Source organism: Piliocolobus tephrosceles, chromosome 3, assembly GCF_002776525.5.
Source record: "Piliocolobus tephrosceles isolate RC106 chromosome 3, ASM277652v3, whole genome shotgun sequence".
Taxonomy (NCBI): Eukaryota; Metazoa; Chordata; class Mammalia; order Primates; family Cercopithecidae; genus Piliocolobus; species Piliocolobus tephrosceles.
Window position 1 is genome coordinate 109830024 of NC_045436.1, and position 19346 is coordinate 109849369.

The following is a 19346-nucleotide window of genomic DNA, read 5'->3' on the forward strand; positions in this document are numbered from 1 at the left end:
ACTGCCCTGTCCTTGAGGAAACAGATCTTGGTCCAGCAAAGCCTGGGACCATCATCCTCCTCATCACACCAGAGGAGGAGACAGAGCTTCCCGCAACATAAATGTGGAAGTGGTAAACCCTGCAGCAAGCTTCCCTTGTCATTCAGTTCCACTGTGTGCCTGGGACTGCAGCCCCCTGATTGTATAGTGTTGAGGAGGCTGGTGCTCCATCCTTCAAACATGTGCACTCACTTGCTAGAAAGATGAGGCTGGAGACAAGATTCCTCCACAATCATACTGCTATTGCATCCTAGCCCCTGCTCAAGCCAGGAAATTGATGGAGGGGTCTGTAATTTTCCTGCTTAAGAACTTCCCCCACCAGAGGGAATAGTCTTTCTTCCAGGGTTGGAAGTCTGGCTCGACTAGTCCTCTGTGTCTGCCTGAGAATGCATAGACAACCAGAGTCCCATCTTAGAATGCTGCTCTGGCAAGTCTGGTGTGTGTGCTATCCAGCCACGTGCCTTGTTGACATGACATTAATAACAGTCACTATACGACTATTTACTGAGCTGAAGACTAAGAGTCTTTGCAAAAACCCAATGAAGTAATTAAATTATCTTGAATTTAGAACTGAAATTAAAGTAGAAAAAATTAACTTGCCCACATCTTCTTAGATAATATTGATGAGATCAAGTTTTAAACCGAGATTTGTTTTTAAAGTCTTTGCTCTGAACCTATATAGTATTACTTCCATGATTTATATTTTTCAAATAGAGGAAACTTAACAACTTTAAGTCCTAAACCAAAAATCTTTAAATCACTGTGACCTGAACATAAGATTTTCTGAAATGGCTAAAACCACACAAAATGTCCTCAAGGGATAAGTATTTACAATTTTTCTTGAATATGTAAAGAGGCAGGTGCTCTCATTTGTGGGACTAGAGCAAAACAACAAATGGAAAATGACATAAGACACATCTAATATTTAAAGGTTGTAAATAAGGCAAATAACTCATAAATAAAACATGTCCTATTCTCTTATCTTGATCATATACTTTAATAGTAACAAGATCAATGTATATACAAATGCATATGTATGCATAAAGCTATGTATTTTTATATGACTGCAAGCCAGTAAAATATCAAGAGAGCTTAATTTAATTATTAGCTTTTCTGAATGTTCTCTTTAGGCCTGCTGTGCTCTAACAAATAATAAAATGAAGATACATAATTCACAAATACATGTTTTTAATAAATTTATGTTTACCTTCGTTTCAGCGAAATCACCAATTATGTAGTTGTAATCACTATTTTCACATAATTTGGCAATATTTTGTAGCAATTACAGATTAGCCATTCTTTCTTGGAACATTGTAGCTCTTTGATGGTTTTTTTCAATAAGTTTCTATTTAGAGAAACTTCATTTTGTTGACAAAGTAATACTTGGGACTTTTTAATGACATTTTAAAAGTATTCCTTATATTCAGAAATTAATCATGAATTTTACAAATTATGTTTAATTATTGCAATAGGGTAGAATTGGATGCATGATTATCATAGAATTTATTGCAAAATATTTTAAATGTATCATATAAGTCACTATCCCCTATGCAGCAATTTCACTTTCTCTTAAAGCAATAGCTAGGTTCACAGAGTATTTAAGTTTGACTTAAAAATTTTTAAACACTGGAATATTATAAAGAAAATTATAAAATGTAGTATACTGCTATTTCTTTTTCAAATTTCTCTTTAATTCAAGACTACACTTGATACACAATGATAAGAAAATAGTCTGTAGAGAAATTGTTTGGGGGATAATTTGTATGTGATTCCTCTCTTCACGGTCATATAAACATTTCCATGTTCTTCTTACTTCTATGTATTTGAAGATAATGTCGTGTTTGTTATATAGTTTGAAATTTCTTATGATTTAGGAAAACCTCTATTTTCTAGATTTTTATTAAAAAAATCTTTAAAAAGTGAAATACTCAAACTTATATCTGCTTGGAGTTATTTTTATTCAATAACTGTGAATAGAAAAAATTCTAAATAAATTTTCTTTTCCACAAAAGACCATTATTTACTCGTTACTTGATGATCTTTTGCTGTTTAGCTCAAGTATTCTAATATGCCTCATATCTTTTATAAATTAAGTCAAATTAGTTTAACTTTCATGAAATGACATTTCCTCACTTGTCCAAGAATCCTTGGGAAGAAACCCAGCAGAGAATGAGCCAAGGGAAATACCTTCATCACCTGTTCTAGCTCTCCATTGGCCAAAGTTAGTGGAAGCTAGAAAGCACAGATAGAAGCTGTTGCTATGCAGCCCAGAGCCCTGAGATCCCCCTCAATGATTTGGTTGGTGTGCTCATTCCTCAGTTGCTGCAGGTGCTTCTGCTATAGACTTACACCTACACCTTTCTCAGGAGGCTTATCATTAGGTGTTTGAGGTCACCTTACCTGGAGGTGCCTGGGAATCATATATTCTTTCCCCACCTAGGGGCCATGGCCCAGGACTGACTGAAGAGGCTCTGCAAAGTCCCTGTTTCCTTGTCCCAAGTTGGAAAAGACTCTGCATCAGAATTTACACTCCAGAGCTTTCCATGGGATCATGCCAAAGCTAGATTTCACCTGAAACCACATTCTTCCATAGCTCCTTTTCATTCCTTGTCTGCCTCGCTCACTCCCATGAGGGTTGCTCCTGGGAGCACTCTCTCAATATGTCATGTGTACTCAAATCCCCACCTCAGGATCTATTTCTAAAGAACTTGGCCTGGGAAACAACGGTGGCCTGTGAAATGTAGCCCTGGAGATCAGCCTCCAGAGTACACAGCAGAGTGAGAAGGGTAGAGAGTAGATCTGAAGGAGCACATGGAAGATTCTGACAAACTGGGATATTGTGCAGCTGTGGGAGGCATTGCTTGTTGCCATTTCTAAGTATGCTACTCCAGTCTTCCTTACTAACACATTCTACATTTGTTAGAGAGTGAAACAGAAATAACTAGGTGTCACAATTCAGGCCAATGAGATGTAGGCAGAAATCTCAGGGGGAGAATTGTTTCTTCCTAATCAAACGAAGCTGCACTAGGAGAAAGATGTCTGACCCTTTTTCTCAACCTCTTCTTCAGTTTGGAACATAGGAGCTGGAAGCCTGGAAGGGCAACAGCCATCTGGTGACCATGATCTGAAAAGCATGAGGATGGAAGACAAGATGTTAGGATTACACAGTGAAAGAGATTTTTCAGAGTCTGTTGTGTCAGCCTGGACTGCCTATCCCTCAATATCTGGTCATGCAAGAAAAATAAACCCTTCTCTTTTTATACTACTCTTGGTCAAACTTTCTATTATTTGTTGTCATTTGTAACTCATTCCTGTTACAGCAGCCATTAGAAGAATAAAGTAGAGTTATACCAGAGACTCAGCGTTTTATTTTGTTAGAGCAACACCCACCTATAACAAAAGATTCATACCTTTTACCTGTAAGCATTCAGTCCAGTTTACGGTTTCTGCACCAAGTGTACTGAAAGATAAAGCCAAGCACTCTGGCAGGACGTATCAATGTTTTAATCATTCATGGACTCAGGATTCTGTGGCCTGAGACAAACTATCTGGAGAGCATAAAGGCCACTCAGCATGCAGAACAATTTTAACAGGTGCAAAAAAATTAGCCAAATGGAAATGGGCTGAGGCTGAGGCTAATTCTTCATGTCTTATCCAAAAATTTGTCTGGGAATTATTGACCAGTACAAATTCTCCTGGCTCTGGTTTCAAATCTTGCCCAAGAGAGGAAATAAGTCTTGTCACAACAAAGTATCCAAGTGCCTTTTTGGCAGATATTGCACATGTTTTCCAGGAGGAAATTTTTCTGGGTCAAGTAACATTCATATTACAGGGACACAGTCACAAGTGCTTTGTTTAAACAGCAATGCACAATTTGATAAGTGCTAATACTTCTGACAAGTGTTAAAGTTTAGGATCTATTTTGTAAGCCCTTGTGGGTAATATCTCTTTGCCTCTGCGACATATATACAACTTTATAGTCAAGTACCAGAAGCTATAACTCTGAGATTGAATTGAATAAATTGAGGGTAGGAGAATTATGAAAAATAATGAAGCAACAATAACCCAAACTAATTTATCATAGCATAAATTAATATGCAAAAGATGTAATTTTCTAGTTTTCCAGCAGAGGTGATGAAATTCTGTTTAGTTAAAAAAAAAATGCTTTACAAGATGTTTTTATGTTCCAAAGTAAACCATCAGAATATACACTATACATACAGCACACACATATATATACACATACACACACACTTCATATACATATACACACCTCATCCCTCTATAATCTTTCATTTATTTTATAGCTTGAACCTAGTGTTCTCTCTAGCTTTGAACAGTTCTTTATGAATCCTGTTGCTGAAAACAAAATTCAGCCAACATTTATAAGGGGGAGAATCAACCCTAAATAATGTAAGAAATGTATTCCCAGATAAATTATAATTTCTGGATGTAAAATACTATTATAAGGAGGAAATTTAAAGTTTATTCTTACCAACTACAAAAACAATGAGTCTGACTACCTTAGAAGAGTGTACAAATCAAAACTCATTTGTCTAGTGTGTTTAATACAATCAATGACTACATGGACAAGTAATTGATGGAGAAACACTATTTAAAAAATATTTTCAACTTTTATTTTAGATTCAAGAGGTGCATATGCAGGTCTGTCACATGGGAACACTCTATGATGCTGAATTTTGGGGTAGAGAAGATCCCATCATCCAGGCAGTGAGCACAGCATCCAATAAGCAGTCCTTTTGCTCTCATCCCTCTTCCCTTCGGAAGTCTCCAGTGTCCGTTGCTCCCATCTTTATGTCTGTGAGAAATACTTCTTTTTGAGAAAAATGTTTGATTTAGTTTGATACTCAAAAAGTTTTCACGCACGGTGCAGACATTAGTGAACCACAGAAGAGTGTTCATTTTCTAGTTCAAGTGCATAGCCTACTTCATTTCCTGTTCACTCACACATTCATTCATTTAAAACAGATATTGACTGATTACTGTGTGACTGGCTAAGTACAGGGATTTAAATGGCAAAATTCCTGAAAGAGCTTACAGCCAACTTAGTAGCAAATGCAAATCTATAAGGGAACAATTACAAGTATACGTATGATAGACACACACAGACAGGGCTGTGTCATTGTACAACTCCGGAGGGAAATGTAGAAAAAGACTGTCAAGAAGAGGTTCATAGAAACATTTAGGCAAACTCTTAGAGAATCAGTGAGAATTTGTAAACCTAAAACTGAGTGTAAGAAGAAAATACCAAATGAAATGCATTGCAAAGGATATAAAAATTGTCATGGGAATAATTGTAAGCCTAAGTCTGTGGAGTGAGGCCTGGTCATTGTGTTGGTCACATAAGGATTTGGATTTCAATGAGCAATGGGGTCTTATGGAAGGATTTTAAGTATGTAATATGAGCATTTATGTACTTTAGGAATATAACTTCGACAAAGGTAGCTGTATTGGAGGGGAATGAAGGTTGAAACAAAGACAGATATAGCAGGGCAGTAAAAGAGTCACTTTTTGTATTCAATAACTGTGACTAGAACAATATCCAATAATATTTGAATAATAAAAGGTCACTTGTCCAAGACTGGTCCCCAGCAAAGTGGCCTCTCAGAAAAGAAGCTGACCCCCTACAAATCTCCTCAAAAAATTTACTACTGCCCTGTCCTTGAGGCAATAGATTTTGGTCCATCAAAGCCTGGGACCATCTTCCTCCTTATCACACCAGAGAAGGAGATAGAGCTTAGAAACTGGACTAAAACAGCCATTTCAGTGATAAAGTGGACGGTGCTGTGAAATGTTTAGATGTAGAAGCTGGTGGGGATAAAAGCAGATAAATTATCTTAGATTTCTACTTCGGAGGGTTAGGCAGATAATGGGGCATTCAACAGTACAGGAAAGATAAAGGAAACAGGCATATGACAAAGAGTAAAGAAGATAGCTCAATTATGGTTATTCAGAACACACAGGTACAATTTTCTGATGGGTAATGGAAAATATAAATATGAACCTCAAAAGAAAGATAGAAAATGGAAAATCACTTGGAGTAAGAGTAAAATTTAAAGTAAAAGGATTGGATGCAATCTCCCTCATGGAATGCATTACTGAAAAGAAAAGAGAATTAGTGATAGATCCTTAGAAAATGTTCCTATTTAACGGTCAGTCCAGGAATTAGAGGATGTTAATTTTAATTCTATCATTAGATCTACTTTACTTACATCTTTTTGGGTGCATTTATTATTTGTTTGAATATTTCAATCTGGATAAAATTCCATCCAATTGGCCAGTACAATGAAAAAAAAAGCCTGAATTTAAATTCCATATCAATAAATGTAGTAAATATTTTCAGATGAGTCTCATAAAATCAATATAAACATATATTAAAATATGCACTTTTTTTATTTGCATCAATAATTTTGAGACTTTTGGAAGAAAACATAGAAGCAGTATCTGCATAGTAACTTTATATAAATATATATTTTAAATTTCTCCAAACTATTTAAAGACTCTAATATACTGTTAACGCAATTCTTTACAGTGATCAGACCTTAGATTATCAATTCAAGGATGAAAATCTGGAAAGCTGCCTAGGAGAATACAAAAAACATAAAACCTGTCTATGAAAAAAATCCCATTTCTAAGTATATATGTTTTAGTGAATATCTACCGTTGGGTTAATAGTCTTTTTCTTTTCTTTTTTTTTAATTTTCAGGGAATCTTAAAGGAGATAAAATATTCAGAAACTAAATGCTTCCTATTTGGAGAATAATAAGAACAACAACAAAATACAGTGTCTCATTTATTAATTGAAAAAGAAAAAATTTAGTTGAGATGGTGATTTTGTATATGTGACATCAATAAGTTTTACTTTACTGACTTAGGACAATGTAGCTTTGTCATTGACAGAGAGTGATAGCTTTGTAAGAGTAACTACTGTCCCAGTTTTACTTTCTTACTCTTAAAGTAGTAGACAGAATAGAACCTTAAGATTAACATATCTTCTGGCAAAACATTTTCTAAGCCTTAGCATTTGGCACTGTTTTCCAAGTATGTTTCTGCCCAAGAAAATTCAAGAAAATCATTTATAAATTTCCTTTTTATATGTATAGTTTTATATACCACATTGCCTCATTTGATACTCAAAACAACCTATAGCATAGACAAAGAAGATAAAATTATTTCAATTTTAGTGATGAGAAAATAATAAAATAAATTAGTAATTTTTCACAATGTAGCATGTTGCAAGCACTGTGCTATGAGCATTCTTCTATAATTGATCTTATCTTTACAGTCAACTATAAGATTAATGCTATTTTTAATTTTAGTATCCAGAGGAAGAAACTAAGTTTTAGAGGTTTGGAAACTTGTCCAAGGTCACATAGCTAGTGAATGTTAAAAATGGGACCCAACCAGTTCTGTCCGATGCTAAATTCTGTGTTCTTAACTTTTGTTCTTCTTTCTGTATATGAAATGGCTTTTCAGAGTTCTTGTCAAAGAAGAGTATTTAGGAAGAGTTAGAGAATATGGATGTTGTAGCAATTGTGAATCTGTTTGAAACATAGGGCTACTGAATGGAAGAACTGGAATTGAATTCAGGTTTCTGACTCCAAATCATGGGACCCCAAGTCTTAATCTCTATAGGGTACCCTACCTACTGAAACACTTGAGTAAAACAGGTGACCAAGTTCACAATCATCCATTAACTCCTTCAATCAGCTGGAAAAGTAATTGCCAACTTTGATTTTAAATTTTCGTATCATTATATGATTATCTATGCTGACACCTAGAGTACTTAAATTTATTTAGCACTGATGTGTATTCTATTTGGGATTTAAGGACAGTTGACAAAATTTCACTTGAATACTAAACCCAGAAGAGTCGTGGCAATAATGATGTCTTAGGAGTACTTTTTATGTCCCAGGCACTGAAGGTAATGATTTATCAACATTACCTACTTTATTCTTAAAAGCATCTCCACTGTAAGTTTTTTTTAATATATTTGTCATGTTGTAAGTTTATTCTTTATATATTTAAATTTCAAGAGACATCAGGTTTTGAAGGGAACCAATGTCCAGGAGATGAAATCAGGCTTCAAGAGTTAATAGAATGTCTAAGAGATTTCCAGAAGCAATATATGGAGTTTACAGTGGAGTTTACAGCAGATTTTAGTGAGACCAAATCGGCTGTATGATTAAAAAGTATTCTTGTCATTCCTAGACTGGGAAGGTGACTAGAGCTGAGACATGTTCAACCGAATGGCTCAGTCCAGGCCTTCTCTGGGCAGAATGCGTTGCACCCCTGTGCTGGCTGTGCTCGCTAACAACCATGTTTTCAGTCCAATGACCTCCTGCGACAGTGTGCTTTCAAGGCCTTCAGCTACAAGGTTTGGAAAGCCCCTCACTTTGAAGTATACGCAAAAATTACACCATTATGAATAACAAAGAGAAAGCATTAGAACTCAATCCTATCACAAGACAAAATGTGCTGAAAATATACATATAGGGTAACTGCCTGTTTTTATTCGGTTGCCAACTGTATGATATGAAAAAATCAGTTTGCTCACCTAGCGATTATATATGAAGAGGAGTAACAGCTTCCAAATTAAAATAATACTGTTCCTTTGGTGAGTGTACGTGAGCATAATATTTCATGGAATTTTTTTTCCCCAGACAGTTAAATTAACTCATTGGAAATGTAGCATACTAAATGATTCCTTCCAAAAAGTAATATGTAATCATTTCTTTTTCAGGCTTGATTAAATTTCCTCTGCCTGTACAAATTTTATATCTGTGCCCAAATTTTATGTATCCATTTCTGATCATTGAACAGAGCACAGACCCTGCATGATCCATCTCTATTATTAGGCAAATTCAAGTAACGGCAGTTCTAGGGCATTGCACTGTATTTGGGGTTATGTTCTAAGGAATGCTATATACATAGGCTATTTGAATGGCACATCCTCCCCAACAAATTGTACATTAGGATCTCATTTTTATCTAGTGATAGGAGAACAGTCTAACTAAAGCAGGTCTTTACTGTAAGTGAAATGCATATCCAACTCAACCTTTCCCATCCCTGTCCCTAATGACCTCAGTAATGTCGAGAAACCAGATATCCTAAATGATCTTATCTCACCTTATCCCTAATCTCACCACCTAATATTCTAATCCCAGTGCTGCATGCTAATAATGTAAGTTGTCCGTCAATACACTGAATTATTGTTATTCAGGTTTAATATACAGGGCATTCTTATGCAGAGCTGCAGACCAGAGCAGAATCTCAAAACGGAGTCCAGTAGACAAGCTAGAATGAAAGGGAGATTCCAGTGATGGTGGCAAATTAAACTAGATTGGGAGTATTTACATGCAGAGAGTCACCACTTGTTCCATCAGCAAAGTAGAGACATGCTTAAACTATGAGGACAGGCACAGTAGCCGCCGCAGTGGCAATCCTGCCAGCTCTCCTTCTGTGGTCACTTCCCCAGTCACTGCACTGACCAGCCGTTCAGCCACAAGGGGAAGGGATACCACAGACCGTTGCCAGAGCTTTGTTGTGGAATCATAGAAGTGACAGAAATAAAAACTAAATGTGAAACTCTATAGCACTTATTATAGTTGATTATTGCCTACTCCTTTAAGTTTGCAAGCATTACAAGGTATGTAGCAAGTTTATGAAACGCTTTAACTGGTATATAAACTGATTTGGCATTTATTTTTACTCAGATATGTGTGAACAACATTAGAGAAAAATCAGCAAAAAAATGATTTTCTCTCTTAAACAAAATTAAAATTAGGGATATTAGAAATTAGCCATATCCAAAAATCATCGTAGTTTAATACCCAGAAATAATGACTGATGTTTTTAAACATGCCTAACGTTCAGTGAACCCATAGTAAGAAATAAATGAAACTTTGGCGAAGCCATTAGGACATCTCATTTGAGAAAGCAATACCTGACCTTTGGGATTTTACGAGATACTCCAGTGTCTTTGTAATAAAGTCCCTTTCTTCTGCTGAACTTTGTTTGAATAGGATTTGTCATTTGCAAACAAAAAGAATACCAACCAACAAACTGGAAATAGTGACATTTCCCATGCAGATTTCTAAGGTTTGGGTCATTGTTTTGAAAAGGGATTGGCACACAGTAGGCATTTCATAAGTGGTGGCTGTTAATGGCAGAGTAAATCGATCATCCTAGGTTGACATTTTGTGTTTTATCCTCAATGAAATAAAAGCAATGGCTATTCTGTAATGTGGGAACCACAGAAAGAGTGACAGATTGGTGAGGAATGAGGACATTGGATGTAGAAACAAAATTAATGCTGGTGGTCAAAAGATGGCAGATGTTAAAGCTACATCACTCTCATGTCCCAGTCAGCTATGCTGCCATGTTAATTCCAGGTGTAGCTGTTCAACAACACACAGTGCCTTCAACTAGGGTTAGGGTTAAGGTTATGTAGCGAATGAGACTCAAACTGAGTTTAGTTCTAAAAGAATTGATTTAATAAAGGCTCCCTTGTAAAATTCATATATAAAACTAATAAACATTTAAGCTAACTTCCAAGAAAAATGTTAATTCTTTGTTAAAAATCAGAATGATTGGCACTCTAATGATAAACAATCTATTAAAAAACATGTTTAGCGTAAGAAATACTATCCGACAGAGTCTCACTCTGTCGCCCAGGCTGCAGTCCAATGGTGTGATCTCAGTGAACTGCAATCTCCACCTCCTGGGCTAAAGCCATCCTCCCTCCTCAACCCCCAAAGTAGCTGAGACTACAGGCGTGCACCACCACACCGGCATGTATTTTTACTGGGGTTTTGTCATGTTGCCCAGGCTGGTCTTGGACTCCTGGACTCAAGAGATCTTCCTGCCTCAGCCTCCCAAAGTGCTAGCATTATATGTATGAGCCAATGCACCCAGCCATATTTTACTTTTATCATTGATTTAAATTATTGAAAAGTTGAATTATAATTATTTTATAAAGACATGAGGTTAAAAATCAGGTATCTAAACATAAAAGCAACTAAATATTAATCTTGCCTGTACACAGGACTTAATAATATGATTTAAATATGCATATGAAAATATAGCACATACAAACCTGTCCACATGAATTATTTCAAATTGTCACCCTTATAACTGTCTTTATGCTCTGAGAAAAAAAATATATAAAATAAAAAATACATGCATAAGGGAAAAATAATGTGTGATAAACCATGATAGTAGATAAATGTGGCTATCATCTGTCACAAATTGTCATCATAGTCATGTAGACATTTGTGGTTTAATTGTGTTACAGCAAAATCATCTTTAAATTAAAAGGTTGAAGACTGGGTATAGATATTTTTAATCAAAGAATTTTACCTTAAATACAAGGAATTACATATACTTGTATGCTTATGATGACTGACATCTCTAGTTCCTTTTCAAAAATAAAGCATGTGCTGTCATAATTTGAAAAATAAATAAGCAAAATATCTGGATTTTGGAGGATACGTGAGCAATGCACTGAAAGCATCCCTCTATAGTTTACATCTAGTACAATTTCCAATCAGTAGAGGGCTCCCTCGTCTGTGCAAGGCCCAGAGTAAAAATGCACAGTCTGTATATGCAGCAGTCACACATCGCGTGCATGTGCACACACACACATACACTGTCTCTCTGACACACACCATCTAGATTAATAAAGCTGTCATTTTTCATTGTTTTCAAATCACCTTTAATATCAGTTGAGTTTAAAGCTTAGTGGAAGCAACACACAGGCAGCACCCATTGGCAATATGTTAGAATATTCTCTACCTAAAAATACTGATAGGTGTTTACAAGTTTTCTTCATTTCACTGTGACATTCCTCAGCTCTGATGTGCATTTGGCTGCTTTCCTGAATTCACACATCTCTCTGTTTGCTCATGTGCTTGTGCATTTTGCAGAAGTGTCACTACCCAAGCTTTGCAAAATAACGAACTCAATCTTCTAAGTGACATTGCTGAGGCTGTGTCTTTATTACACCCTCCAAAACTTGAGAGTCAAAAACAAAAATTAGAAAAATGAAGCAACTAGTAATGTTTGCTTTTGACTAAAGTCACTCAGTCCAGCTGTATTTTTCCCCACTGAAAAATAGATGAAGACATCCTAAGTGGGTTGAGTTTTATTGGGGATTATTTTTCCCCTCTCCTTGGCCTGTAGGCTAGCTGATTCACTGATGCGCAGTGAAAATGCCAAAAATATGCAAACCTCACTGGGGTAGAAATTTGTAACAGAAAGGGAATTTCTGGCAGTGTAAAAGCAGGGCTGGAATAATCTCAGACTGTACCCCCAGGCCAGTTTTCATGATACAGTTAAAAACTGGCTGGGCCGCCAGCAGAATCAACTGTTTAAACATCTTGCTGATTGTTTATGGTAGTTGACCAATAGATGCTTAAAAACATTGGTTTTCATGGACCTCTGGTGGAAACCTCTTCTACCCAGCTGATCCTCAGTTATTATTCATATATTTGCTCAGTAGCCAGATCCAATAATTCATCTGGAAGCTCTTAAAGGAGAGAGAAGATAAAGAGTCTATGATTTTTCAATTCTAGAATCACCATGTCTGAGACATTTTTCTTGCCCATTTTTTAATTCTCCCCACAGGGCTCTCTGCTTAATAATCTCACCAGTTTCTTTATGTGTTACATATTTCCATTGTCTACTCTAACCTGCAGTTTAAAATGGGGCCATTTTGAAAGGAGTGTGCTGCTTTTTGCCCTTTATCCCACTTGCTCTTGCTGAAGTTCAACTTTGAAATACCTCATCCCATTACCTAAATGTTTCCGGGCATTTCCAGAAGGCCTCTCACATATGCTTGAAACAGGTCAGTCAGCACTCAGGTGACAACTACCAGATATAACAACCACTTGGGTTCAGGATGACGAAGCCTGATTATGTTACAGATCTGAACCTTGTACAGCAATCCAAAATTCCTGCCAGTGAAGCAGATATTTTGATCTCCTCTCCAAAGCTTGTGTTGATCTCTCAATTGGTTTCAGAACTGGAGTGGAAGAAAGAAGTATGATTAATCCTATCTCCACTCTCCAATCTCAACAGCTATGTATTATGATCTTCATGAAGAAACTAAGATTCAGAGAGGTTAAGCAACATGCAAAAATCATCCATTAGTAAGCGGCAGTCCCAGAATTCAAATCCATGCTTTCTAAGTCTTAATCCTATGCTTGTTTCACAGCTCCTGTAACATTAGATAAGAAGCTTACCCTTGCTCTGCAAGGGTTCATATAAAGATTAGTATACTTCTGCCTATAAAACATGAGATAAAAATATAATGGCCTCATAGACTGAGAGGATACACAATTCTAGATAAAACCCAATTCTTTTGTTTTGACATTCAAAGTCACCTCCTCTTTATGACCACTACTCTCGCTACAAATGCCCCTATTCTGATGTGCTTTTCCATTAAATAAGATTTGCACCATCCTTCTTTGGAGTCTTTGCTCATGCAGGTCTTCTCACATTCCTTCTGTTCTCATTTCTCATTCATCCAATTCTCATTCATGCTTCAGAACCTTGCCTCTAACAACTTTCACCAGTTAGCTCAGGCTTTCCTCTGACTGCTATTGTTGTAAACCGCTCAATTTGCATTTATGCATTCTTCATGTTATTTGGGAATTTTACAAGTGAATATACCATTTTCACATGTCTGGATAGTAATCTCTTGAGATTATGAGTAGTCTTTTCTATATATGTAGGTATTAAGTGAGCTTATTTATATCAGATATAGGCCATACAATCTCACCACTTATAGATGCTTTTCACTGTATTGATAGATTAATGCTCCCCTTTATACATACCTCTAAGCTACTCAAACTCTATAAATGTATCTCCACATATCCCTGCAATTCTCTTTTTGAAACTAGAACAAATTAAGGGAACTGTTTCTAAAAATTTGAGCTTGAGGTAGAAAAGAGGAGGATGAAAAATAATAAGTAACATTTTAAACTTTTTCTTACTCTGTTCTATATTCAGAAAATGTTTAAATGATACAATTTTGACATCTGCAGCAAGACAAAGTTCCTTTCTTTTAATCACCAGTCAAAGAACATTACCATTGAGCTGGTTTCAATGAACAACGAACTCATATATTTCCATTGACTAACAAAGGAATATTGATATCAAACATATATATTTTATTATGGATGAATATCAATACATAAGCATGGAGTCCTTAGGAAAATTACAAATGCTGAAGTACTTTGTCGAGTATTGCATAATTGATTTGACCAGCCAGAATAGCGGATAGGTCTTATGCTCTAAATATTTAAATTTTGGGGGCAACTTAACAAGTTTTCTTTCCTGGTCATCATTTTTAGAAATCTTTCTATAACTTATGGAAGTGTTATAAATAATACAGGGTGGGAATATCCTAGGGAGAAATGAGAATTTCTGGTTCTAAGAGGGACAGTAAATAATTTCATCTCATGAACAAAATCTGAGTGGTTGGCAGTGGCTGTTGAGACTTTAGAGTGCTATGTTGATGAGGATTCTGGGTCTGGGGCCAGGCTCTGTCATGTCATGAGTGATTAGTAATGTTTGCAATAAATGCAGAATTGTAAGGGAAAGCACATGTCATATTTTGCCACTGCTGCAGTATTGCTGAGATCCTGCCATTTTTGTTGTTGTTGTTGTTCTTCTTCTTTGGTGTCCAGGAAGGGCTTAGACCCATAAATGTTAATATTGTAATGCCATATGGGAGCATACAGTAAAAATACATGAAAACCTCCATATTCGGGGTATGTCCATCCTGGGATATGAATGGTAGTAGATCATAGGCAGTGTTGTGTGAGTACCCAGATTGCCATAGTGATGGGGCAAGGGACGGGGGAGAAGGCATTTGCTGGTTTCCATGCTGTAAAGACTTTTGCCCTGGCTGATTCCAAGTCACCAACGTGGGGTCATTAAACTCAGAGCTGGAAAGACGAGTGTACAGCCCAGGCCAGTATGAGGAGGCTACAGCCAACCAGTGATTATAAGTGAACTTCTACGGTTCAGGTTGCTGAGTAAACCCTGGGCCATAGAAAGGAGGATAGACATAGGGATCCAAGGAAGGACCAGAAGATCATAGACAGATCAGCTGTGTGCAGCTGGGGAACAGTATCAGTTATAAATCAAAGTTCAGGCCAACATTTCAAAGTTATAACAACGTAAGAATCAGTTTCAAAGCCACCCTCCAAAAGCATACATTTTACCTTATCTGCTGATACAATGCATCTTCCAGGGCCATATGCTGAGACAGCATGGTATATCAGTAACGAGCAATTTTGGTGTTGTTTTTTGGTTTTGGTTTTTGTTTTTTGAGAGGGAGTTTCACTCTTGTTGCCCAGGCTGGAGTGCAATGGAGTGATCTTGGCTCACCGCAACCTCTGCCTCCCAAGTTCAAGCGATTCTCCTGCCTCAGCCTCTGGAGTAGCTGGGATTACAGGCATGCGCCAACACGCCCAGCTAACTTTGTATTTTTAGTAGAGATAGGGTTTCTCCATGTTGATCAGGCGGGTCTCAAACTCCCAACCTCAGGTGATCCACCTGCCTCAGCCTCCCAAAGTGCTGGGATTACAGGCATGAGCCACTGCACCCAGTTCTAAGTGTATGGTTTTTACAGTGAGACACCATGGGCTTGAATTCTAGCTCTGCCATGTATTAAATATTAGCTCTGAAACTTTGAGAAAAATACTTACCCTCTCTGTGCCTCAGTTTTCTCATCTATTAAAATAGGAATATTAATAGTACCATTGTGTCATTTAAAATTAAATGAGTTAGTAACTGTAAACTGCATAGAACAACATATGCATTTGCTGCATGGAGACTGATGCATAATTGCATAATTAACGTACATAAAATGTAGATTTGCAACTTTTATCAAAATACCATTTTCAGTATATAATTCACCCTTGAACTTAGGACAGAGGCACAGGATAGCTATGATAAAAATGCTAACTAGTGTAACTGATTAACTCTACTTTTATAAGCATAACAATTTCACTTGTCCTTCTGTATCATCACATTTATCTTGGGAAGATAAGTAGGAATAACAATTATAATAGCAAATACACACCATTTTTAAAGTTCCATTTTATAGTAATTCAGATTTTTTATGGCAAACTTGGTAACAAGGCCAAAATTGAGATGTTTTTATTCTTACAAATTTCATTTTACATTGAAAAGTTGCACTGTTTTTCTTATGTTTAAGAGTTTACTGAAAAACTTCATATCAGAGATTTATAGTGTTTTAATCTATAATAGATTATGCATATAATAAAGGACATTTTTCCTATTGGAATTCTAAAAATATGTCAATGTCTCAAACATAAATTCATAAAATAAAAATTCTGGCAGTGGTCAAACTCATACCACAGTGATCCTGTTTTCCTCAGCACTGGATTTAACTTTCTAACTCTGTAAATTTCACATTTAGCCAAGTTTTTAACTAAAACAAGTTAAAATAGAGCAGAAAGAACCTTTCCTGCCAGTTCTATTCAGTAGCATGTTAATCAGATTGCAGTAATAAGTATGAAACAATGCATGCAATTATCAGTGGTTAATTTGAAACTACTTCATGTCAGTTTCTTTCAGAGCAATACGTTAGTAGAGTAATTATTTATTACCCTGAGGACATGATCAATGATATCCTTCCATAATAACATCTGCAAAAAGAGTAGGCATCTTCATTTACATAAAGAAGAAGCTATAGAAACTGTTTTTTTTTTTTTCCAGCTAAATAAAAGCAGAAAACAGTTTCTAAGCTGTTTCCAACCACTTCATTAGTAGTAATAGATAAGCAAATCATTTGTTACACTTCAATATTTTTATGGTAACATAATGCTGAGGGGAAAAAACCATTATTAATGATTTAAATCCACAAAGACTATCTTTATTGAGAAAGGGGAAAATGACCCATTTCTAAATGTCATTGTCATCATTAATGCATATGTCCTAGTCCCTTCCACATACATGATAATTCACCAATTCCTTAGCTAGAGCTTGAGGATAGAATTTATGGCAAGCCCTGAGTGATAACAAACACATGGTCTACACAGCTGAGCCATGGTTGTGCAAAGGCAAGAAAAAGATGTCAGGTTAACCAGGTGGCCACAATTAGATGGTGCAGTTAAATAATTGGGAAGTTGATATTAGAGGATACCAGCTTGGCTTTCAGAGTTCACTGTATATTAGGCAAGAAATCCTGTAGGTCTTCATATCCAATTAATTCATCTTATTGTATAAAATACCCATCTTTCTGAGGAGGACAAGAAAAGAAAAATATCTCACCTTCGAAAGTAGTTAGTCTGGACAATGGAAGAGAGGAGACGGAAGAATGGAATAGGCTGGACAGGCCTAGTGAAGCGGAAATGGTTAGAATGATGCACAACTCTGAGAAGGATCCTCCACATTTTACAACCCCAGGGGCCTCCATTCATTTGGAGAATGGCATTCTACCAGTTGGGCAGTTGACAGCCTGCATATCTACATGTGAGGAACCCAAACTGAGACAATGATTTGGGGCAGAGGTCAAGGTCAAATTTCAAAGTAAGAGGACCAAATGAAAGACACAGGCAGGTTTTGGAGTTCAAGTGAGGTAGGGGTCTACAAACGCTATTCAAGATGTCCTCAGTATTTAGCCATTTGTGGAAGGATTCATAGCTCTAACAGAGTCAAAGATAAAGCTAAACTGGTGAAATTACCAGTCATATGGTACCTTACATACAGAAAATTGGCAGAGTATAATGTGGGAAAGAAAGAAATTTTCAAATATATAAAGAAAATAGCCAGGTGCGACAGCTCACGCCTGGAATCCCAGCACTTTGGGAGGCCGAGGCAGGTGGATCACCTGAGGTTGGGAGTTCGAGACCAGCCTGACCAGCATGGGGAAACCCCATCTCTGCTAAAAATACAAAATTAGCCAGGCGTAGTGGTGCATGCCTGTAATTCCAGCTACATGGGCGGCTGAGGTGGGAGAATCGCTTGAACCCAGAAGGCAGAGGTTGTGGTGAGCCAAGGTCACGCCATTGCACTCCATTCTGGGCAAGAAGAGTAAAACTAAGTCTCAAAAAAGAAAAAAGAAAAAATGAAAATAATAATCTTTAATAAAATACAAATATTTGCTTTTAAAGGTTTGAAAGGATTACATGAGAATTGTGTACATGGTGGACTCTATGATTCAACTGCTCAGCTCCTTTTCGTTTTTCCAGGAATAGTATTCCCTTTCTATGAGAACCATCCTCCTTCCACACCATAATTTTTGCTGGGTATTGCTATACTTGTTATTACTCAGGCAACTTGATCCTATATTATCAATGTGGGTATGGAAGCTACCTGCCCTGTTAGGCTACTTTGAATTCTTTTTTGCAATGTTTTGCATTCAAATAGGGAAAGAAAGTAGCATCTGGTGTGGTACTCATGAAATGTAAAATGAAGAGCTGTCAGCAGCGATGTTCCCTATCATATGGAGGATTATGGTCTGCAGTAGGACAGAAGAGAGCTGGCATGGAGAGAAGGAGAGAGAAAGTCCTGATGAAATTCAGGTCCCTATCATTTTATTTTTATTCTTTTAGGGACAGGGTCTCATTCTGTCATCCAGGCTAGAGTGCGTAGCATGATTATAGCTCACTGTAACCCCGAGCTCCTGGACTCAAGCAATCCTCCCACCTCAGCTTCCTGAGTAGGTAGGACTACAGGTGCACACTACTATGCCCAGCTATTTTTTTGTTTTTGTAGAGATAGAGGTCTTGCTATGTTGCCCAAGCTCTTCTAGAACTTCTGACCTCAAGCAATCTTCCCACCTTGGCCTCCCAAAATGCTAGGATTACAGACATGGCCTGTCCACTTTATCATCTAATTCTTGAGGCCCAGTGGAACCCTTACTCTGCCTGCAGTTTATTTAGCCAACTCTTCTTTCAGTATTGTTATACACTCCAGTGTCCTTTCAATGAATCACCTTCTCTGCTTAAGCTACTTTGAACCAGTTCTCTGAGTAAAGCAGAATGCAATATACTCTGCTTAGCATGAAACACATACTAGGTCTAAAGAAAAGAAAAGAAGATGAAGAAGAAAAATAGAAAAAAGAGCAATATATTGAACATAAAATCCTGTTAAGTTTATAGATAGTTCTTTGTAGATGAGTTTTTAATTGTTTCAGGTATATGAATCATGCTTTACTAAATAGTATTTGACTCTTTAAAATAAGATACTATATATTGTATATTAAGTTATCTCAAATTCAAATAATATCCACTACAGTTCCAGGC